General features: G+C 46.1%; 1 protein-coding gene across 1 annotated transcript in view; it reads right to left on the bottom strand.

Moving 5' to 3' along the window:
• PROSER2 (proline and serine rich 2) overlaps positions 1–6,830 on the bottom strand; it is a 47,936-nt gene extending 41,106 nt beyond the window's left edge. The window contains exon 1 of the mRNA XM_034929940.3: positions 6,697–6,830. The gene's annotated coding sequence lies outside the window, so the exon portion shown is untranslated. The remainder of the gene's footprint in view (positions 1–6,696) is intronic.
• Between the last annotated feature and the right edge of the window lie 13,932 nt (positions 6,831–20,762).

Here is a 20,762-nt window from a genome sequence, read left to right as displayed (position 1 = left end):
TGGGGAGAGGAGGGCTGAAAAACTGCCTATTGTGGCTGGCACAGTGGCTCACACCTGTAATCCCGGCACTTTGGGAGGCTGAGGTAGGTGAATCACTTGAGCTTAGGAGTTCGAGACCAGCATGGCCAACATGGCAAAACCCCGTCTCTACTAAAATGCAAAAATTAGCCAGGCATGGGGGCACACGCCTGTAGTCCCAGATACTCCGGAGGCTGAGGTGGGAGAACTGCTTGAGCCCAGGAGGTGGAGGCTGCAGTGAGCCAAGATCATGCCACTGCACTCCAGCCTGGGTGACAGAGCAAGACTTGGTCTAAAAAAAAAAAAAAAAAAAATCAGAAGTAAAGAAAAAAAAGAAAATTAACAGAGCAGACTCACCTCATGCACATTTTAGTGCCATCTCATTCTTAAAGTGATACTGCTGGCATTAGCAGGAGCTCATGCAACAAATTCATTGGTTACCTGGTGTAGATGGAGGGCAATTTGTGGCATATGAAGAAACCACGGTACAGCGCCTCTAAGTCAGTTTGGCAAGTCTGACAGAGCTGGTTCTAGCTTTCTACTGTAGCACAACACTTTTTTTTTTTTTTTTTGAGACAGAGTCTCGCTCTGTCTTACAGGCTAGAATGCAGTGGCACAATCACAGCTCACTGTAGCCTCAACCTCCTGGGCTCAAGCATCTCCTGCCTCAGCGTCCTGAGTAGCTGGGTCTACAGGTACACACTACCACACCTGGCTAATTTTTTAATTTTTTGTAGATGGGGGTCTCCCTATGTTTCCCAGACTGGTCTCAAACTCCTGGGTTCAAGCAATCCTCCCACCTTGGCCTCCCAAAGTGTTGGGATTACAGGCACGATCTAGCATGCCCGGGTATGTAATACTTTTAAAAAACTTTTTTTTGAACCTAAAATTCAATTCGACAGTTGACATGCCTAGGTGTCTTCCCCTTGTTCATACCATCTTATATCCTCCTTTTTCTATGCTGCCTTCCTCAGTCCCTGACATCCTGTTCAACTTCAAGTTAATCCCTCCATATGTAAACGTCTACTCCACAGGAGAGCCGGGAAACAAGATCTGCCACTGCAACCTACTCAGAAAGCTTCGCTGGTCCATGCCCCCAACTGGAAGGCTAACCCCTTGCAGCATAATAACTGACTCCTCAATTCCACCATGTTGGCCTAAATTGTCCCCTATGCTGCCCTTGTTGGCCCAGCTCAAATGTTACGTTCTCCAGCTGGTGTTCTGACACCCCTGACAGAAAGACACTCTGTCCTCTGCTCCCAAAACACCTGTGGGTCTCTGTTATCAATTCACGTCGGACACTGAATGTCTCCTTTACCCAAGCAAAGCTTCATGGGAGCAGGGCCCACACTGCCTTAGTCACCTCCGTATTCCCAGCGTGTTAGGAACTCGAATCTTCACTACAACTCTTTAAACTCTCAGCATGTTTGTTTATTTATTTATTTATTTTGGAGATAAAGTCTCACTCTGTCGTCCAGGTTGGAGTGTAGTGGCGTGATCTCAGCTCACTACAACCTTCGCCTCCTGAGTTCAAGCGATTCTCCTGCCTCAGCCTCCCGAGTAGCTGGGATTACAGGCACCCACCACCATGCCAAGCTAATTTTTTGTATTTTTAGTAGAGATGGGGTTTCACCATGTTGGCCAGGGTGGTCTCAAACTCCTGACCTCAGGTGATCCGCCTGCCTTGGCCTCCCATAGTGCTGGGATTACAGGTGTGAGCCACCGTGCCCGGCCAAAATGCTCTGTTTATAGAAAATATCAATTGTACTATTTTTGGAGGCAGCAATGGACCCAACTCACCTGTTTATAGTCTAGTACAAAAGAGTATAGACTTTTTTTTTTCACACAGAGAGTTCCTTTAAGTAATATGTGCAAACTACATGGTTTGAAATACCCCCAGAATCCGGTTTGTAAAGGAAAGCTATAGTGAAACTCCAGTTTCAAGGTGTGAGAAGTCATTCAGCCTTACCCCAAATTTTATAGACCAGGAAACCAAGTTCCAGAAGGGTGAAGGGTGAACCCTGAGGCCACACAGCTATCGGGGGCTGAAACCTGACACAGATCCCTTAAATTCCAGTGCAGTACCGTTCTTTATCCTGATATGCCCATTAGCCTAATTAAAAAAAAATGTAATCTGTGCACATCACAAAGAGACGTGTATCAAAAAGAGAAGGTGGCTCTTGCCTGTAATCCCAGCACTTTCAGGGGCTAAGGTGGGGGGATTGCTTGAACCCAGGGGTTCAAGACCATCCTGTGCAACACAGCGAGACCCAGCTCTATCAAAAACACAAAAATCAGCCAGGCATGATGGCACGCACCCGTAGTCCCAGCTACTCTGGAGGCTGAGGGGGGAGGATCATCTGAGCCTGGGAGGTCGAGGCTGCAGTGAGCTGTGATTGTGCCACTGCATTCCAGTTTAGGTGACAGAGTGAGACCATGTCTCAAAAAAAAAAAGGGCTTCCATGTTTGTATGCCCAATGACCCGCCCAACAGCTTGGCACATTGTACGTGGTCAATCCATAAATACTGTACTGCCAGATGAACTGATCAATACCCCAGGCTTGGGGTCAAGAACTACAACAGGCAGAAGATTAAAAATGACAAAGCACAAGTCAGACAACTGGCTTCCAAGGAGAAGCAGCAGCAGCCTAGAAGAGAAAGCAGGAAAAAACCCACAACAGAATGAAGCTTTAGGAAGGAACCTAAATATACAAACCGAGCCCTATACAAATAACTGTACTTAGTCACATGCAAAATTTCATGATACGAAAGCTAACACAAAGAGAATCGAGTTCTCAGCAGACATTTCTCTAAAGAAGATGTGGCCAACAAGCATCTGAAGAGATGTCCAGCAACGAAGTCGTTCGAGAAATGCACCAAAACCACCGTGAGATACTACTTCATACCCACTAGGAGGACCGGAATTTTTTTTTTTTTTTTGTAAAGGAAGGCGAAGCATGGTGGCTCATGCCTGTAATCCCAGCACTTTGGAAGGCAGATGTGGGAAGATCGCTTGAACCCAGGAGTTTGAGACCAGCCTGGCTAACATGGCAAAACCCAGTCTCTACAAAAAACACAAAAAAACAGCTGGACGTGGTGGCACGTGCCTGTGGTCCTAGCTACCCTGGAGGCTGAGGTGGGAGGATCACTTGAGCCTGGAAGGTTGAGGCTGCAGTGAGCTGAGATCGTGCCACTGCACTCCAGCCTGGGCAACACAGTGAAATCCTATGTCAGAGGAAAAAAAAAAAAAAAAGGCCGGGTGCAGTGGCTCATGCCTGTAATCCCAGCACTTTGGGAGGCCGAAGCGAGCAGATCACGAGGTCAGGAGATCAAGACCATCCTGGCTAACACGGTGAAACCCCGACTCTACTAAAAATACAAAAAATTAGCCCGGCGTGGTGGTGGGCGGCATCTGTGGTCCCAGCTACTCAGGAGGCTGAGGCAGGAGAATGGTGTGAACACGGGAGGCGGAGCTTGCAGTGAGCCAAGATCACACCACTGCCAAGATCACTTGCAGTGAGCCAAGATCCAGCCTGGGTGACAGAGAGAGACTCCGTCTCAAAAAAATAAATAAATACATACATAAATACATAAATAAAAAGGCGGGGGAAAATAACAAGTGGTTGACAAGGATGTCGAGAAATTAGAACCCTCACACGTTGCTAGTGGGAACACAAAATGGTACAGCTGCTATAGAAAACAGTTGGCAGCTCCTCAGCAAGTTAATCACAGAATTACCATATGACCCGGGAATTCTACTTTCAGGTACCGACCCAAAAGAATTGACAACAGGTGTTCAAACAAAAACTTGTACACAACGGTTCATAGCAGTACTATTCACAATAGCCAAAAGGTGGAAACAACCCAAAGTCATTCATCTGATGAATGGGTAAATAGAATGCGATCTGTCCACACAATGGAACATTATTCGGCGATAAAAAGGAGGGAAGCAACGATACACGCCGCGACACGGACGGACCTTGAAAAACATTGTGCTAAGTCAAAGACGCCAGACACAAGAGGCCACAGATTTTAAGATTCCATCTGTATAAACATCAAGAAGGGGCAAATCTACCGAGACAGAAGGAGATCAGTGGCTGCCAGAGGTTGGGAGAGGGCAATGGGAATCGTCTGCTTAATGGGTTTCATTTTGGAGTGATGAAAAAGTTCTGGAACTTGATAGTGGTGATGATTGCATAACTTTGGGAATGGAATGTACTTAATGCCACTGATTTGTGCACTTTAAAGCGGTAAATTTTATGTTCTATGTATTTGACTATAATAAAAAAGATAAACAGCATGACCTCTTCACAGTGCTACAGTCTCTGGCAATACCTAGTCCGAAGAGACACGTTCACGAAGAGCTCTCCCATCCCTGTCCGACAAGGCAGAACGCTCTCCCCATACAGTCCTTCCCTGCCAATCCTGAAAGCACAGATTAGAAACCTAGCACCAACTTTCTTAAAATACTCTTAGGTTTCAAGATGAATGCTGCCAGTCTAGAAAGGGGACAAGGGCATTATGGAAAGCGGCAGCTTCACTGTGAGTTCCGCAGGCAGAGGCTGTTGATGCCACTGGCTGGACACAACCCGTGCAGAGGGCAGTGCCTCCATGAACACAGGCTTTCCTATGGTGGCCAGGAGACCCCTCAGAGTGGAGCGGGGATGGCTGCAGTCAATCAGGGGCGGAGTTGCAAGGCCCTCCTCTTAGAGCACACAGGCACCTAGGAAGCAAGCCACCAAGTGCAAAGGAAAGTGAAACGCAACGATGGCCTTCACCGTCAAAGGAAAGAGCTCAGGTTCTGGGATGCTCCTAGGATTCCCCCGGCACCTCCCGAATGGCCTCTGTGCCACCGGCAGCTGCCCCACAACACTGCAGATAAGATGCACTTCGAACTTCTAGTTCTAGAGGCTCCCCTGTTCTCAGCTCTGCTCTACGCAGGCCCTTCCTCTCCCTCCTTCAGGTTTCCAGGCTCCACTCCTGGAGTTATCTGAGATGATCTTCCAAATCAACACACAGTGCCAACTCTGGGCGCCTTGGGTGTCTAAGAACTTTGGAACCAAGGCCAGGTATCTCTTCAGCTGCCGATGAAGGCTTGCTTGATCTGGTTTTAATCAGTTTGGGCCATGTGGCTATTATCTAGAAATGACTGTATGCTGGATGACCAGTCACGGCTCTGCGCGCTGTAGGTGGTCAGTCTACAAATATTCCTGAATGAATTAATGGGCAACTCCCCCACCCCCAGCAACCACAGATTCAAACACGCTCAGACCTTCCTAAAAGCATCGCTCCTCTTTCCAGCCTTCGCTTCACTATCACTCTAATTTTGGATTTCTGATTTCTAGTAATGGAGAAAATGTGTTACTTTTAAATCATCAGCATCTAAAATTTTCAAAGAAAGCTCATTTGAAGTGCTGTTACCAAGGAATATAATCCAGTCGCTTTATCATGGCTATTACTAGTCTGGACAAGAAAACACACAAGATTCCATACATACGCTGTCAACTTTGGCAAGAAAGATTTTAGACAACTTCCATCCTTCCCACCCAATCCCAAGTCAATAGGGCATTTGTTTGTATTTCCACATTGGCTTCATGAACGAAAATACCTCCTCCACCTAGAAAAACAATCAGTAACATTCAGACACGGAACTTGGAGGGCAAACTTTTTAGTGCATGCTGGGGCACTTTTATGTCGTGTTTTTAAAAAATAATGTAAAAAGTATTTTTAATAAAGTTTTCTCCTATGAGTATTTCCCTCAAGTTTCCACGTATGCCTGGTTTGGTCTTTCGATACCTTTCAGAAATACCGATTTTTAAAAAATGTTCTCAGTTAAAATTGGAGCCAGAAAGAACCTTCTTCCTACAGATCTGAACGTTTTACTCTGTTTAGGGTGGAAAAACACACACACACTCATTTTCCTTCACTCACTTTAACTTTTCTGCTCTGCACGCACTAGGTTCTGGTAGAGTTAAAAGTTTTCTGAGGTTAGTTCCTGCAGTTAAGGAAAAAAAAAAAATACACCAAACAACTACATGCTTAAATTTAGACTCCGTAAAACAATACTGGGAAACTTTCAAAGCCTTGGAGAAATACTGGAGTTTATTTTACTGCCTTTTGTTCAATTTCATCACACGGGCCACATTTTCTCCTCTATTTTAGTCCCTCCCGCCGCGCTGGGCTGGGCAGACCCTGCACATCCCCGCGTGATTCCAGGACCTGGGGGCCCGGGTGGAACAGGTGGCTCCGCCCGCCGTGTCGGACCCGCACCCTCTCCCCGAGGCCGCATGGGGTCCCACGGCGCAAAGGAGAGGGGTCCCGGGTTGGGGGACGGACGGTGGGGACAGCGGGGACCCTCTGCGCCCAAGGCTGGGAAACCCGCCTCCACCCGAGCCCTCAGGATAGCCCCAGACTCGGAACCCAGCGCGCTCCCTGCCGCGCCCCGACTCCGAGGTCCCCGAAGAGGCAGCGACGCCCCGGGGTCGGGGGTCGGGCACCGGGTGGCCTCTGCGGCGGCGCCGGGCTCCCCTAGTCAGAGCGAGGAGCGCGCCAAGGCAGGGTCCGGCGCCCCCTCTCTGCCCGACCGCCGGCGTCCCAGCCAGAGCCCAGCGCCGCCACCGCCGCCAGGACGCCCTCCCGTCGCTCCAGCCCTGCCCGGAGTCCTAGGGCCGCACTCACCTCGCGGGAGACCCCTACCCCGGGACTCAGGTGTCCACGCCGCCAGCGACCCGGAGCCCTCACGCAGCCGCCCGTCTGGCGCAGACTGTTCCGGGCCGCCCCGCCGCGCGCTCTCCCTGTGCGCGCCCACCCGCGCGCGCTCCACCGCCGCCGCGCGCTCGCGCCGCCCGGACTCGCAATCCTTAGGCACGCACTGCGCGCGCCCGCGGCGCTTAAAGGGCCGGGCCCCGTCGCGCTGGGGGACCTCGCGGCCGCCTCCCGGGGGCCCTCGGTCAAGGTGTGAAGTTCGAGTTGGGGGACAGCACCGTGAAAATCCCCAACCCCATCGCCGAGCGACCCACGCGGAGAAAAGCAATAGGGATGTGTGTCTGAAGCTTGCAAGAGATGGGACATTAATTTAATCTAATTTTTATTGAGACAGGGTCTTGCTGTGTCGCCCAGGCTGGAGTGCACGTTGTACCATCTTGGCTCACTGCAACCTTCACCTCCCAAGCTCAAGTGATACTCCCATCTCAGCCTCCCGAGTAGCTGGTACCACAGGTGCATGCCACCACACCCAGCTAATTTTAAAATTTTTTGTAGAGATGGGTTCAGTCTCATTGTATCGCCCAGGCTGGTCTCGAACTCCTGGGCTCACGCGATCCTCTCACTTCAGCCTCCCAAAGTGCTGGGATTACAGGCCTGAGCCACTGCACCTGGCCTTTAATTTTTTCTTTTGTTTTTTATTATGGTCAGCTTTGAGAGGCTATTTTATACTTAATAATGCTGATGCAATTTATTGCATACCTGTACCCTCAGACACAGCATTTAATGTGCATACACCACATACATTATTTCATCTAATCCTTAAAATGGTTTTCTGGTTTCTTAACCCCATTTTACAGAGCAGGAAAGCTGAGGTTCAGACAGCTGAAGAAACTCATGGGAGAATTTTTGACCCCATGGCTCGTTGCATTTTCTTCTTCAGGCTATCACCGTGGAAATATCTCCCAAGGTTAATAGCTGGTTGCGGAAGGCTTTTGTAAGTTGGTGGAAGTTAATGTTACTGGGTTTAACTCAGTAGGCAGGGAGAAAGCAAGAGTTATGGGGTTGTATTAATTGTAGGGTTTGTTATATACTCAAATGACAAACGTTGTAACAACCTAGATTCCCAAAATGTTTGTGTTGCTTCCCATTTTACAGAAAACTAAGAAGGAAATGGTTGCACAGAATGACTGAGTCACTGGCCCCACTCAGGGTTGAGCCCCAATGCCTTAGTCCTGAGGTCATTTCTTTGCCCTCCCCAGAAAGAGATACCTGATTAAAGGGAAGAAAACTTTTCCTCTAATAACACATTGGCCTCACCTAACTCCCTGCATCTTTAATTAATGTTTACAAAGCACTTTAATCTACCCAACATGCTACTTAATTGGGTCAGTATTATTATCCTCTTTTTCTGAACAAAATCCAGGAGACAATCAACTCTGACAATCCTTAATCCTCAGTGAATAATAAACCTAAGCTTTCTGGTTATGTTCTTTTATTTTCCCTCTTACATTTTTGTCTCATGTTGTGTTAAATATGAACGCATTTATCATGAAGTGACATAATAAATGGTAATATTAAACATCTACCTATAGGTGACAGGTAATATAGCAGCTGCTGTCTTTAAGGAATTCATTTTATTTTATTTTTTGAGACAGGGCCTGGTTCTGTTGCCCAGGCTAGAGTGCAGTGGTGAAATTGTAGCTTACTGCAGCCTCCAACTCCTGGGATCAAGTGATTCTCCTGCCTCAGCCTCCCAAGCTGGGACTCCAGGCACGAACCATTATGCCTGGCTAATTTTTTTTTTTTCTTTTTGTAGAGACAGGGTCTAACTCTCACGGTAGTCTCAAACTTCTGGGCTCAAGTGATCCTCTCCCCTGGGCCACTCAAAGTGCTGGGATTAAAGGCATGAGCCACCACGCCCGGCCCTTTAAGGAAATCAGATCAAGAGAAAAAAAAAATTTTCCCTTGATTTTGACAAATGATAATTTTGATAAATGTTGATAAATGCTTCCTAGAATTATTTTTCTTTTTATTATTATTCTTTTTGCTTGGTTAAACTTTTATGGTGCCTTTTCTTACAGTTGAAAAAGAAACGAGAGGGATGAGATTGAAGGATGATGGGGTTGGCAAGGAAGAAGGGGAAAAGAAAAAGGCAGAAAAATAGAAGCAGAAAATAAACAAGGAAGAAAATGAGACTGAGAAGGCTTCAACCAACAGGCAGTTAGGGATGTGAGGCCAGCCCCTGCTAGCATGTCCTAAATCTTTATGGGAATTATGATCAGGTGGCCCTCCTGTGGCCTGGCACAGACCTGGCCAGAAAGTTAGCTCAGGCTGGCCCACTGCCCTGATGTCCCCCTGGCCTATGCACCTTTATGACAACTGAACGCACAAAGGGACTAAAAAGTGAGAAAGGACAGTGAAGCCAGGTCAGAGGAAAAGAAATGGTTTACAGGGGGAAATTTAAAGATGGTTATTTGGCCGGGCCCGGTGGCTCATGCCTGTAATCCCATCACTTTGGGAGGCCAAGGTAAGCGGATCACCCGAGGTCAGGAGTTCGAGACTACCCTGGCCAACATGGCGAAATCCCATCTCTACCAAAAATACAAAAATTAGCTGGGCGTGGTGGCACATGCCTGTAATACCAGCTACTCAGGAGGCTGAGCTAGGAGAGTTGCTTGAACCCAGGAGGTGGAGGTTGCAGTGAGCCGAGATTGCGCCACTGCACTCCAGACTAGGTGACAGGGTCTGTCTCAAAAATAAGTAAATAAAGATAGTTATTTATGAAAGTACTTAGATAATGTCCATAGGAAAAGAAATGAACAAAGAAATATCTGGAGGGTCTTTGTATTGTTACAGTTTTAAAACTTATGAAATTTTTAAAATTTCACTGTAATGTCACTTGACTTTTTCATAAATGTTTTCTGAGGCTGGTCTTTGCTAAGAAAATCCTGATAATACATGACCCCCAAATATTAAAGAAATATTAATGAACTTTATATAGGTTAAGAATTTTAAAGTAAGCTAAAAAGAAAAGCTATGTCTTTTCATGTTATAAAGGAGTACATTAATTACTGTATAAAATTGACTTCAGAGCCAGGCGCAGTGGCTCATGCCTGTAATCCCAGCACTTTGGGAGGCCGAGGTGGGTGGATCACGACGTCAGGAGATCGAGACCATCCTGGCTAACACGGTGAACCCCATCTCTACTAAAAATACAAAAAATTAGCCAGGCGTGGTGGCGGGCGCCTGTAGCGGAGGCTGAGGGAGGAGAATGGCGTGAACCCGGGAGGCGGAGCTTGCAGTGAGCAGAGATCGCGCCACTGCACTCCAGCCTGGGAGACAGAGCGAGACTCCGTCTCAAAAATAAATAAATAAATAAATAGACTTCAGAAACTGTACTATATTGTAATATATATCATGACCACTAGAGGGAGGCAGACAGGAAAGGAGAAAGAAAGGTAAGAAAATTTCATAACTTTACTAAAAAATCGACAGCAGTTTGGATCTGACAGGGGAGATGTAAAAGACATGATTTGTTATTACCTCAAGCTGTTTATCCTTTTTGAGCCTCAGTTCCTCATCTATATAATGAGGCTATTAACGCCTACCCTATAAGGCTAAAATGAAAGTATTTTAAAGTGTATCTGAACAAATTGAACAAATAATAGGTGAGAAAAGTTAACAAAATTAAGAAAATGAAGAAAAATATGGGCAATTGACCTATTTATTATTGAAACATAGTCTAAGGCTTTACTGATGAAATGTATCATAATAGAACAATATAACCCAGGAAAAGGTAGTGTCCACTTTCATATGTGATAAAAGTCATCAAAAATAAATGAAAAAGAGATGGAGTCTCAGTAAATGGAGGTAAGAAACGTAGTAATTTGAAAAGATAATCAAGTTAAGCCCTTACCTGTCATTATATGCTGAAAGATGTTCTAGCTACATTAAATAATTTTAAGGTCGAGCGTGGTGTCTCACACCTGTAATCCCAGTACTTTGGGAGGCTGAGGCAGGAGGATTGCTTGAGCCCAGAATTTCAAGACCAGCTTGAGCAACATAATGAGACCCCCGTCTCCACAAAAAAATACAAAAATTACCCAGGTGTGGTAGTGCATGCCTTTAGTCCCAGCAGCTCACAAGGCTGAGATGGGAGGATCACCTAAGCCTGGCGGGGGTTGAGGCTGCAGTGAGCTGTGATTGTGCCACTGCACTCCAGGTTGGAGGCAGAGAGAGATCCTGTCTCAAAAAAACAAAAAAAAATTTTAAAATTAGGGGAACATATAGGCAAATATTTATGTGATCTCAAGGTGAGGAAAGAAAAACGGAATACTCAGGAAGGAAATGACCATTAGATTAGATTACATAAAATTTTTAAAATTCTGGTAACTAAAAATATTGCAAACAGAATTCTAAAAGACAAAAAAAAAAAAATCTGAAATGACAAAACTCTGCATAACAAATCCAAGATTTAATTGCATCTTTAGGAGTACACACAGATTAATAAGAAAACCCTAATAAGTCTGTGGGAAAATTTCCTTAACGAGAAAATTAAAGTGGTTAGTAATTAGCCATGCGTATATCTGTGTAAGTGTGTGTTATTATATTTTAAAGGGTTTAGGTTACCTAGTAATTTCAAAAATAAAAATGTTAAATATATACAATATTCTCACCTTATAAATTAGAAAATATATTTCAGGTTCTAATATTCAATGCTGGCAGGAGTGCAAAGAAATGGGCAATTTTATTTATTTATTTATTTAGAGATGGAGTCTTGCTCTGTCCCCCAGGCTGCAGCGCAGTAGTGCTATCTCAGCTCACTACAACCTCAGCCTCCCAGGTTCAAGCGATTCTCCTGTCTCAGCCTCCTGAGTAACTGGGACTACAGGCGTGCACCACCACGCCCGGCTAATTTTTTGTATTTTTAGCAGAGATGGGGTTTCACCATGTTGGCTAAGCTGGTCTCGAACTCCTAACCTCAACCGATCCACCCGCCTCGACCTCCCCAAGTGCTGGGATTACAGGTATGAGCCACCATGCCTAGCCAATGGGCAATTTTATTTATTTATTTTTAGATGGAGTCTCGCTCTGTCTCCCAGGCTGGAGTCCAGTGGCACGATCTTGGCTCACTGCAGCCTCCACCTCTCAAGTTCAAGTGATTCTCCTGCCTCAGCCTCCGGAGTAGCTGGGACTACAGGCACGTGCCGCCACGCCCGGCTAATTTTTTGTATTTTTAGTAGAGATGGGGTTTCACCATGTTAGCCAGGTTGGTCTCCATCTCCTGACCTCGTGATCCACCCGCCTCGGCCTCCCAAAATGCTGGGATTACAGGCATGAGCCACTGAACCCAGCTCCAATGGGCAATTTTAAATACAATTAGTGGGAACATAAGTTGATATAACTTAACTGAAAAGCAATTTTGTAAAATATTTCAAGAGCTTAAAATGTTTATGTGTTTTGACCCTATAATTCCATATCTAGGGCTTCTATGGAAAAAATAAAAAATAATCACAAAGATTTATGCTTAAAGATATGTACACACTGTCTCCCTTTTCCATACCGTCAGGAAATTAGAAACAACCAAAATACCCCAAATCAGGGAGAAGTTTAAATAAATATTATGCAGCTGTTAAAAATGAGGAATTTTTTTGGCCAGGTGCGGTGACTCACACTTGTAATCCCAGCACTTTGGGAGGCTGAGGCAGGCAGATCACCTGAGGTCAGGAATTCAAGACCAGCCTGGCCAACATGGTGAAACCCCATCTCTAGTAAAAATACAAAATTTAGCCAGGTGTGGTGGCAGATGCCTGTAGTCCCAGTTACTCGCGAGGCTGAGACAGGAGAATCTCTAGAACCTGGGAGGAGGAGGTTGCAGTGAGCTGAGATTGCACCACTGCACTCCAGCCTGGGCGACAGAGTGAAACTCTGTCTCAAAAAAAAAAAAAAAGGAATTTTTTATGAACTACAGGAAAATACCTAAATATATTGTTAAGAGAGAAAAAAGAACATTTCAAAATTGTATGTAAATTATTACTTCAGCTATGGAAAATGCATGTATATACAGAAAACCCAGACAGAAATATATTAAAAGGATAACAGTTACTCTTTCTGGATGTAATTATGTGTAATTCTTATTTATAGCATTGTATATGTTTCAAACTTTCTTTTGTAACTTCATATTCTTTCTTTTTTTTCTTTTGACACAGAGTTTCACTCTTGTTGCCCAGGCTGGCATACAATGGTGTGATCTCGGCTCACTGCAACCTCTGCCCCCCAGGTTCCAGCAATTCTCCCGCCTCAGCCTCCCAAGTAGCTGGGATTACAGGCATGCACCACCACACCCAGCTAATTTTGTATTTTTAGTAGAGACAGGGTTTCACCATGTTGGTCAAGCTGGTCTTGAACTCCTGACCTCAGGTAATCCGCCCACCTTGGCTTCCCAAAGTGCTGGGATTCCAGGCGTGAGCCACCACTCTGGCCTCATATTCTTTTTATAATGAACAAACACTAACATATTTCATTTGTTTAGATGAGACAATAAATGCCAGTGTGCACAACATAGAATCTGGCTTATATCAAACTTTTTTTTTTTTTTTTGGCAAAGTCTCACTCTGTGCCCCAAGCTGGAGTGCAGTGGTGGGATCATGGTTCCCTGCAACCTCTGTCCCCTTGGCTTAGGTGGTCCTCCCACCTCAGCCTCCTGAATAGCTGGGATTACAGGCGAGTGGCACCATGCCCGTCCACAAAGTTTCAATAAATATTTGATAGGTGTATGGAAGGAAGAGGAGATTGATGCATCTCAGGGACAACTTGTTAGTGAAGTTTCCTGATCAAAAAAAAAAAAAAAAAAAAAAGAAGATCAGGTAAGGTGGCTCACGCCTATAATCCTAGCACCTTAGGAGGCCGAGGCAGGAGGATAACCTGAGGTCAAGAGTTCGAGACCAGCCTGGCCAACATGGAGAAACCCCGTTCCTATTAAAAATACAAAAATCAGCCAGGTATAGTGGTGGGTGCCTGTAATCCCAGCTACTCTGGAGGCTGAGGCAGGAGAGTCACTTGAACCTAGGAGGTGGAGGTGGCAGTGAGCCGAGATCGTACCACTGTCTACTGCACTCCAGCCTGCGCAACAGAGCGAGACTCCGTCTCAAAAAAAAAAAAAAAAAAAAAAAAAAGAAAGAAAGTTAAAAGTTATTCTATTTCTACAGATGAGGAAATTATGACCTGGAGACTTTTTGGTGACAAGTTTAGAGAAAAGCTATAAAAAGATAACAAACTAGTTTCACACACCCAGCAGGAGTGATGTGCCGCCTTGTCCATATTCCAGGCCTATATTTTGAAAGAGAAACACATGTCTTGTTTTGTTTGACTGTGGAAGAAAACAGTAGTGATGTCTAAGGTTAATGATAAGGGTTCTGAAAGAGAAGCAGGTCTCCAAATGGTGTCTGGTAAGAAATAAGTGTTGTTTGTGCAAACTTTAGGAACTGCAAGTGACTGAGATCCAAACAGGGCCAGAGGGTGTATGGCACCCATTTATTCTTCATTCAAAAATGATTTGTGAGGACAATCATGGTGGCTCATGACTGTAATCTCAGCACTTTGGGAAGCCAAGGTGGGTGGATCACTTGAGGCCAGGAGTTTGAGACCAGCCTGGCCAACATGGTGAAACCCTGTCTCTACCTAAAAAAAAAAAAAAAAAAAAAAAAAAAAATTAGCTGGGTGTGGTGATGCATGCCTGTAATCCCAGCCACTTGGGAGGCTGAGGCAGGAGAATCACTTGAATCCAGGAATCAGAGGTTGCAGTGAGCCAAGATCGTGCCACTGCACCCCAGCCTGGGTAACAAGAGTGAGACTCTTTCTAAAAAAAACAAAAAAACAAAAATAAACTGTGGTCTGTTCTGTGCTGTTTGTGCATAAGGTCCGAGAGATGCCACCATGAACAGCAGAGATAAACTCCCCTGCCTGCATGGAACTTATAGTCCAGGAGGGGTTGGGGGCTACAGGCAAGAATCAGATGGGAAGCCATTCATGGCTAACAATTAATTAATCCACAGATAGAATATAAGTGATTCTGCAAATGAAGCAACAGGTAGGATGATTTCCCTAAAGATAAGCCTGAGAAGTGTCTGCAGTTAAAATTTTGCTGAGGACTATGTGTTTTGCTTCTGCTGACCTCTGGCTAGTTTTCGGTTTGCAGATGGAGTAGGCCACTCTGGCAGGATGTTGAAACTGGCTTGGGAACCCTGCAGTATCTGGGGAGATCAAGGTAAGGCAGCTGCAGAGAGAAAGCGAGGCTTTTATTGATTGATTGATTGAGATGAAGTCTCACTCTGTCCCCCAGGCTGGAGTGCAGTGGCGCGATCTTGGCTCACTGCAACCTCTGCCTCCTGGGTTGGAGCAATTCTCCTGCCTCAGTTTCCCAAGTAGCTGGGATTACAGCCATGCACCACCACGCCTGGCTAATTTTTGTATTTTTAGTAGAGATGAAGTTTCACCATGTTGGCCAGGCTGGTCTTGAACTCCTGACCTCAGGTGATCCACCCACCTCGGCCTCCCAGACTGTTGGGATTACAGGTGTGAGCCACCGCGCCTGGCCAAGGCTTTCTTTTAAAGAAGAGCTTCAGGAAGTTTCCTAGGTAAGGCATCCTTTAACCTCCAGCTTCCCACCAAACCTCCAGTAAAACCTACATTCTCCCTGAGTGCTTTGCGAGTGAACTTTGTTTTCAGGAGATTTGAATATGAGTGACATTGGCCTCAGGTGAGTGCCAGGTAACAGCAGGGGTCCCCACTGAAACCCAGTTCTGTTTGTGTTACAGACATAGGAGGCGGCCCATCGGAAAGGGAAGATGGGCACCGTACGGAGAGGACCTGGCGCACGCTGGGAGCTGGTGTTACCCTTCTGGGAAGTTCATTGTTGTCAAGCCTTTTCAGTTTGGGTATTTCATAATACCAGATTTCTAATTTTTCCATACAATGAATTCAGTGGTGACTCATGACATAACTTCCTTTCCCATCTGCCCCTGAACTGAAGGGTGTTCATTTCCTGAATTCTGAATTCTGAGTTGAGCTCTTTATCCCACTTGTAGGGTCAGGATAGAGGGGTCAGCAGCAGGAGAGCTGCCCCCTTAGTGTGGCAGCAGGCCCAGGTGTGTCCCTGAGCCTTACAGATCCAACGCCGGGTTCTGGGCAGAGCACCTTAGTTATGAGCAGGCTCTCAGGTACTCAGTCTCCGTTGTATTTCCGTGTTGCGATATTGGTGGAGGGGATGATGGAGGACCCTTACTGACAATTCCTGGAAACACTTAACATATCTTATTTCAATTTCTAAATTGGTAAGTAGGATTAAAAAAAAAAAACAACTCTTCCTACAGAGAACCACAACAGGAAAAGAAAGGAGAAACACACCAAACGCTGCCATCCACTGCCCGTCATAAAATGTTAAGTGGGATTTTTCCTGTTGTCCTAAAATTGCAACATAGGACCAAACCTCAGGGCCAAAGGTTCTCATTAGCTCTCACAGTCCAAGTTCAAGATGTCACCAGGAGCTCACCACATCCTAGGGCTTCCTGAGGTCGGCAGGTCTGAACTGACTCTACCACCAATGACACCCCAACCCCACCCTCATTTCCAAACTAAGGAGGTTTTTGGGTCCTAAGCCATGTGGAGGTACAGTCAGTGTTCCTGGTGACAGGAGCTGGGAAGGAGGTATTCCTCCTTGTCCATCTACCCAGGGCAGTCTCCCTTCTGATGGTCACACAGTCAGCTGATTAGGACTTCACATCCGCGCTATCCCTTGGCCAGGTGATGTAATATTATCACGGAAGCGAGCTCCATTACGGATATTTACAGGCTCCATCCATACTCAAGAGGAAGGATTATATGATTATACCAGGGTGGGGAGTGGGGATCGTGGAGACTGTCTTAGAATTCTTCCTATCACAGAGGAGAAGGGGTCCCTTTGATCCCTGAAGCTAAGTAAGGAGGCGTGTCCTGAGACAATCACTCATAAGGAGTTCAGCAAGATGGGGCTCTCAGCATCTCTCTCCAGCTGGACTCTTGCTAAGATACAGATGACACAGATGTTCCCAGGCCACACAGAGCTGGGCCTGGTAAGAGGCGTCAGCGCGAGTGCTCTGGGATCCAGGAGGATGGTGCCACATCTGGTTCTGTCCCTCTCGCACTGAGGTTAGGGGTAGACCTGTGACACTTGTGCCCGTCTCCAGGCTGTGGAGTTCACCGGAGTGATCTGCTCCTTTGAGGTTTGAAGCACTGGAAGCTCAGTGAGTCTGGGAAGACGATGGGACAACTCTACCCACCCCAGTTCTCCAAGTCCCTCCAAGGCAATGGAAGGGGACCCTTCACTTCCCAAGTCTCTACATGGAAGGGCACAGAAAGTTCTGGTGCGAGGGGCAGAGCGAGAAGGTGAGGGGCTGATGGGCGGGCAGTTGAGTTTGAAATGGAAGCTCTCAAATGCCTACGACTGAATTTTTTAAATTTGTTTTATTGTGGTAAAATATACATAACATAGAATGTACTATTTTAACTGTGTTTCAGGGTACAATTCAGTGGCATTGAGTGCATTCAAAATGTTGTGCGACCATCGTCACCACCCATCTCTAGGACTTTTTCAACTTCCCCAGCTGAAGCTCTGCACCAGTTAAACAGTAACTCCCCATTCTCCCCTCTGCCAGCCCCTGACATCCACCATTCTACTTTGTCTATGAATTTGCCTATTTTAGGCAATATATCCTTTTGTGACTGGCTGCTTTTTCTTCTTCTTCTTCTTCTTTTTTTTTTTGAGATGGAGTCTTGCTCTGTTACCCAGGCTAGAGTGCAGTGGCACAATCTCGGCTCACTACAACCTCTGCCTCCCGGGTTCAAGCGATTCCCCTGCCTCAGCCTCCTGAGTAGCTGGGATTACAGGTGCCTGCCACCATGCCTGGCTAATTTTTGTATTTTCAGTAGAGATGGGGTTTTGCCATGTTGGCCAAGCTGGCCTTGAACTCCTGACCTCAAGTGATCCTCCCACCTTGGCCTCCCAAAGAGCTGGGATTACAGGCGTGAGCCACTGCACCTGGCCTGTGACTGGCTTCTTTCACTTAGCCTAATGTTTTCAAGGTTCATTCATACTGTAACATGTAGCAGGATCTCATGTTTTAAAGCTGGATACTATTCCACTGTCTGCATAGATCACATTTTGTTTATCCATTCATCTGCCAACGGACATTGCAGTTGTGTCCACCTTTTGGTATTGTGAATAATGCTGCTATGAACAGAAGTGTGCAAATATCTGTTTGAGTCCCTGCTTTCAGTGGTTTGGGGTATTCACCCAGAAGAAGAATTGCTGAATTCTATGCTAATTCTATAATAACTCTATGTTGAACTTTTTGGGAAACCACCATACTGTCTTCCACAGTGGTTGCACTATCTGATATTCCCACCAGCAATGTATGAAGGTCCCAGCTTCTCCACTTCTTTGCCAACATTTGTTATTTTCCTTTTTTTTAAAAAAAAGTAGGGGCTGGGCACAGTGACTCACGCCTGTAATCCCAGCACTTTGGGAGGCTGAGGCAGGTGGATCACTTGAGGTCAGGATTACAAGACCAGCCTGACCAACATGGTGAAACCCCATTTCTACTAAAAATACAAAATTAGGCATGGTGGCAGGCGCCTGTAATCCCAGCTACTGGGGAGGCTGAGGCAGGAGAATCGCTTGAACCCAGGAGGTGGAGGTTGCAGTGAGCAGAGATCGCACCATTACACTTCAGCCTGGGTGACACAGTGAGACTCCCTCTCAAAAAAAAAAAAAAAAAAAAATAGGGCTGCATCTTAGCTATAAAAATGAGACTGGTTATTAGGCTAGTCTAATTTAATTTGCTTATTAAGTAAAAAATGTGAGATGTTAGAAAAATTATTAAATCTGGCCCATCTGATCACTGATGTACTGCCACTCTGTGGAAAATGGAAATTCAACGAAGAAGCATTGGGACAGATACTGACGGCAATAAAACCATTTCATGTTTATACCCCATTAAGTTGAGAGTCCTGAATAAACCAGTTACGGGAATATAAAGCAATAAGAAAAAGAGAGTTTTTTTCTTTCTTGGCTTTTCTTAAAATGCTTACTAACTTTCAAAATGGTTCACGTGAGATTGTAGCAGGCCAAATCTATTTATTGCCTTCACTATCTCATCCGCCATTTATTTTCTAAATGCCTGGTGTCTCGGTTCTATTCCCACCACGATTCTAAAGCTGTATTCTCGTACGTCTTATCCACTTCTCAGGCATCTGGCTGTTTGGATCATCCATTAAATGTAAGTATTTTTCCCAAAGTTGAATCTTCAGCCCGGGGTTCAGACAGCTCTCCTTGGGCAAAAGCATTCATCACCCTGGCCTCAAATATTACCTCGATGATGATGACCTGAAAAATCACCACCGCTGGGCATTATTTGTTTTGTTTAACAAGCTGAGCACTGACTCTGGTTCCACTCGGGAACCGTGTTTGAAACCATCTGCCGGGCATCTCACTTATTAAATGCGTTCATCCATCCATCACCTCTATTTCATTGTGAAAGGCCAGTTTCTCTTTTCGGAGTGCTTGAGATGGGAGAGTATAAACAAAAAAGGAGTTAAATCACTGCCTGATACAGAAACAGGAATGATCCATGGGAGTCTCAGAGGGGGACTGGGGCCCTGAAGAGGGCCTGTAGGGGGAAGGGGAGGGAGGGCTACGTGGCAATGTGATACGAGGCCAGGACCTATGTATGCAGACGTGGAAGTAAAGCGTTCTCTATGTGGGACATGGCCTGGACGTTAACAGGCCGATGATGTCGGGCGTTCACTTTGAAGTGTTTGCAAATTGTGTGGACATTCAGCGCTCCCTGAACTTCAGTGACGCCAGCCTGGTGTTAGCAGCTGTTGGGGTCGCATCCTGTCATTTCCAGGAAAGCAAGTAGAGGCTGAAATAGAGCTGGGCGTGACGGTTTGGAGGAATGCAGAGAAGTCAGTGATTATGAGTAAGAAAACAAAGCCAGCTGGGTGCGGTGGCTCATTCCTGTAATCCCAGCACATTGAGAGGCCAAGGTGGGTAGACTGCATGAGCTCAGGAGTTTGGGACCAGCCTGGGCAATGTTGCGAAACCTCATCTCTAACAAAAATTACAAAAATTAGCTGGGAGTGGTGGCACGCGCCTGTAGTCCCAGCTACTTGGGATGCTGAGATGGAAGGATCGCTTGAGCCTGGGAGGTCGAGGCTGCAGTGAGACGTGTTTGTGCCATTGCACTCCAGCCTGGGCGACAGACCGAGACCCTCTCTCAACAACAACAACAACGAAAGCAAACCCCCTTGCTCCTGAATATGTTAAAGAAATGGGAGCAAGTGTTCTAGATGCTCCTATTATAACTACTTAAGGCATTTTATTTTGATGTTAAATAAAATAGTGACCTCCAGAAATTGGAGATCGGCTGGGCACGGTGGCTCACGCCTGGAATCAGCACTTTGGGAGGCCGAGGCGGGCGGATCATGAGGTCAGGAGATCGAGACCATCCTGGCTAACATGGTGAAACCCCATCTCTACTAAAAATACAAAAAATTAGCCAGGCATGGTGGCGGGCGCCTGTAGTCCCAGCTGCTCAGGAGGCTGAGGCAGGAGAATGGCGTGAATCAGGAGGCAGAGCTTACAGTGAGCCGAGATCGCGCCACTGCACTCCAGCCTGGGAAACAGAGTGAGACTCCGTCTCAAAAAAAAAAAAAAAAAAGAAGTTGGAGATCATGGAGATGCTTGAATTATATATTCATGTACATGGCCGGGCACAGCGGCTCACGCCTGTTAACTCCAGCACTTAGGGAGGCCAAGGCAGGTGGATCACTTGAGGTCAGGAGTTTGAGACCAGCCTGGCTAACATGGTGAAACTCATCTCTACTAAAAATACAAAAATTAGCCAGGTGTGGTGGTGGGCACCTGTAATCCCAGCTACTCAGGAGGCTGAGGCATGAGAATCATTTGAACCCGGGAGGTGGAGGTTGCAGTGATCAAAGAT

Source organism: Pan paniscus, chromosome 8 (assembly GCF_029289425.2).
Source record: "Pan paniscus chromosome 8, NHGRI_mPanPan1-v2.0_pri, whole genome shotgun sequence".
NCBI classification, from domain to species: Eukaryota; Metazoa; Chordata; class Mammalia; order Primates; family Hominidae; genus Pan; species Pan paniscus.
The sequence above is the reverse complement of the archived record's forward strand: the minus strand, read 5'-3'. Positions and strand labels throughout refer to the sequence as shown.